This window comes from Glycine max, chromosome 9 (genome assembly GCF_000004515.6).
Source record: "Glycine max cultivar Williams 82 chromosome 9, Glycine_max_v4.0, whole genome shotgun sequence".
Classification (NCBI taxonomy): Eukaryota; Viridiplantae; Streptophyta; class Magnoliopsida; order Fabales; family Fabaceae; genus Glycine; species Glycine max.
Window position 1 is genome coordinate 25,467,893 of NC_038245.2, and position 4,327 is coordinate 25,472,219.

The window sequence follows — 4,327 nt, forward strand, 5'->3', positions numbered from 1 at the left end:
TTTATTTTTTTTATAAATTATCTTGTGTGTGTTTTCAAATAATGTTATTTAAATTAGTCTTATTTTTTTTTATAAATAAACTTGTTTTATTTTTATAAAGAAAGTTGTGTATGTTTTGACCGAAAAAAATACGTGTTCCACATGATTTGCAGATCATGGCTAGAACACGAGGTTTAGGTCGTGCTATAGGTAGAGTTATAGGCAGAGATAGACAGGATGATCATGATGATGTTCCTGAGAGGCGTAGGCCTACCGCATCAGCCCGTAGGCAACGAGTTCATCAGATGACTCAGGATGTTCCTGACATGATTGAGGATGCCCCTGATATGGTTGAGGATGCACCTGAGATGACTGCGGACGTACAGGGTGATGATGGTGCTGAGGGGTCACATGCTGATGATGCTGAGGGATTCCCAGGTGGGCCACGTGACCCATCAGTGCATACATCATTTGCAGACCATGTTGCACATGCTGTTTGGAGTGGACAAGTATTTTAATTTGTTAATTATTTATCATTGTTGATTTGTTTGTCATTAATTTTTTTAAATAATTGTATAATTTGTACTTCAAATCAGGAATGTCCTGATTTGAAGTTGGTGTCACATGGGAGGAAGGTGACATTGATTGGGAGGCCAGTGCTTGAGATTGAAGGACTGGTTGGTGCCACAGGATTAAGTCCACTGGTCGATTGTTCAGTTGTTACTGGCGATCCTGGACTTATATCCGCATTTGTGGAGAGGTGGCACAGCGAGACCAGCACCTTCCACCTTCCGGTAGGAGAGTTGACGATCACATTGGATGATGTGTTGTCACTCCTCCATTTGCCTATCACTGGCGCGTTGCACAGCTTTCATGCTCTTTCTACGGAGGAGGAGATATTTTTGCTGACCGAGTTGCTTGAGGTGTCTGCTGAGGAGGCTAGAGCTGAGACAAAACGATCACGTGGGGGCATACGTACGGCTGGGATGGGTTCGAGACATTTATGAGATGAGATGTCAGGCCCAGCGGTGGATTGTAGCAGCTCGTGCTTATCTGCTGCACCTAGTCGGTTGCACTCTTTTTGCTAATAAGAGTGCAACATACGTTCATGTGGTGCACCTAGACGCTTTTCGCGACCTGGGTCAGAGTGGTGGTTATGCTTGGGGAGTTGCCGCACTGGTTCATATGTATGACCAGTTAGATGAGGCTTCTAGGACCACCACACGACAGATTGCGGGGTACCTGACTCTATTACAGGTAAATTTTGTGTTTTTTAATATGTTATGTTCGATTATGATTTAAACATGTTTTTATGTTATGTTAACCTCATTTTTTGTGTAGTGCTGGATCTATGAGCACTTTCCTAGTGTGCACCAGTGTGTCACAGATGATACATACCAGGAGACGTCCCCACGTGCTTTCTGGTGGCTGACGTTGAAGGCGCATATGAAGGGAATCATAGGAGCACCTTACAGGGCACGTTGTGATGCTTTGACCGTCACAGATGTGTCCTGGTTGCCATACACTGAGCATCGGGGGGTTAGGGCCTTTGAGTTGATTTCATCATTCCAGGGTTAGCTGAGATGGGGTCCTATGGTGGTCACAGCTCGACCGGAGAGGGTGCTATGGCAGTTTGGTTATATTCAGAGCATCCCTCCGCCGCCTGTTAGTGCTCGATTGTCACATGATGATATAGATGACAGGTGGATGCATTTTGCGGACCACGTACTAGCTGTGGGTGAGCTCTATCTAGTGCCTGGGCAGGTATATGCGGATTACATGGAGTGGTTTTTTCGGATATCTCACACATTCATGATACCGACCTAGGAAGGTGACCAGCCCAGAGATGCACCAGCCGCAGACCCTGAGGAGTACATACAGCCGCCCAGCCCCCAGGTTCCAGTGGCATTTGACCCCCCTCCACATCCAGTGGTAAGATTTTTTGCGCGTTTAATGTTTGATGAGTTGTTATTTATTTTAAATTTAATAATAAATGTTTTTAATGACTGTCACAGGATGATTACGACGGCTATGAGGCGATTGCACAGAGGTTGGAGCGTGTGCTCAACCTTAGGATGGTCACTGCAGGCACAGAGTTATATGATATTATGCAGGATTGCCTGACGATCGCCAGAGAGGGAGCCAGTGCTGATGGAAGTGTCAGGGCTCGACAGAGACGGCGCACAGAGCATTGATTATTGTATTTATTTTTTGTTTTGTAGTTGACATGAATTTTTGTATTTGTTACACTTTTTAGTTTAATATAGTTGACTTGTTTTGCACAGTTTATTATTTTATTATATTAACTGACGTATCGATTCTGATTCCGATCGTGGTCCTTAAGCGAAGTTTTGGAGTGTTTTAATTTTTTTTTTTTAAAAAGTGAAGCTAAAATCATGAGTTTTGTTCGTAAGAATTACATTAAAAATAATTTTTTTATAAAAGAGGCAGGAAACCCAAAAAAATAGGAATCAGATCCTTTTTTTGATGTTCAAGTACCCATGTTTGGGGTTTTTTTCCGTGGGTGTGCGAGTGGCGCAAGACAATGGAGGGGCGCTATTTGTCATGTTTGGACGTCAAAGAACCCAAAAAAATTATTGTTGTTCCCTGGTTCCATCAAATAACACCTAAAAAAAGAGCCAAAAATAAAAAAAATAGGAATCTGACCCTTCTAGGTTGTTCAAGTACCCATGTTTGGGGTTTTTTTCCGTGGGTGTGCGAGTGGCGTAAGACAATGGAGGGGCGCTATTTGTCATGTTTAGACATCAAAGAACCCAAAAAAATTATTTTCGTTCCCTGGTTCCATCAAATAACACCTAAAAAAGAGCAAGAAAATCCAAAAAAATAGGAATCCGACCCTTCTAAGTATGCGTAAGGTTTTAAGGTCAAACAATTAAAATAAATTATATTTGGACCATTGAAACAAAACATTGAACTTTATTATGGGATTTAAACACGCCGTAAACAGATAAATGTTACATCAACGAAAAAGTAAAAAAATAAACATTGCATTCAGTTGTTTAGCGATGTTGCAGTCACCTCATCTTCGATTTTCACAACATATTTAGTAAAGACAGCTAAAATTTCTATTGGTCCATATTTTTTCCAGTAGTTAGATTGTACTAACACCTTCAACAGTTCCTCGTTGGTCTTCAGCTCATTTATTTCATATTTTATAAGCGTATCTGAATACTCAAAGCGACCTGGTTGGCGGAAAAACAATCGTCTTACCGTTTGTGATTCGTGAATTCCAAGAGGGGGAATCCCTTTAGGTGCAACTTGCTTTATTAAATTCTTCAGTTCATCGATGGTACATGTTGAAGGAATTTGAAATTTCTTAGGATTTTATCCTGTGAACGCGCATCCAACAAATTTGTTCTGCGGTGGCATGTTCCATTTCCCGTTGTAATACAGAATCGCGTCATGAGTACGAGGCATAGTGCGTTGAAGTAAGTTTATTATTCCATCTGGTGTTCTTCCAACGATGCATAATAACTCAATCGGACCAACACAAGAAAATTGATCATTACACATTAACATTGTGTTGGCATCGTCATCATTTATCAATTTCATACACTGAAAGCGAATTTGGTTACTTGTATGGGTGAATGGCTTACGGTAGTGAATTTCATCCAAAAATTGTTTGTCGGATAGCTGAAGGGTATTGTGTATTCTAGTTTTTAGGCTTGCAAAATCACAGCTGTTTGGTACTCGAATGGGCACCGGAGTTGAAGTTTGGAAGTAAACCCCAGTATCATTGTGAATAATCGATCCATTTGGAAAAATGAAAGCCAACCTTGAGTTGACAATCGTCTGACTGCTAGTTTCTCCTAAAAATGTCATACTTTGTGTATCAATTGGGAGACTATGTGAAAGCAAGATAATGTGTGATTTATTAGCCGTGTCTGCTATATATATAGATGGTTGTGATCGATAGATTGCTTCACTTTGTTTACAAAAAAATAGACACGCGTGAACATGTTTCGTGTTTATGTTTCCTTCAGAATGTGTAGTTAAGTCAGTCAATGTGTTGTCGCGCTCAAACTTTAATACGCATGCATGTCATTATGTGTTGTCAATTATGACAATGATGTATGCTACACGCGTAAATGATTTTTGTTGGACCAACAATTTTTTTGCTTAACGAAACGAGTACTTAATAATATTAATTGGTTATTAATGGCTTACAACAAATTATATCGCATAATGAATACAATTACATAAACAATGCATGTTTAGTCTTCATTTAGGTCGACATAGTGTCTTTTGAATGACATCAAGCTTGTGTATTGCTGCATTCTACTAATATATGGAGTTGTCCACTGCTTTTCCTGAGAATAACAATTGT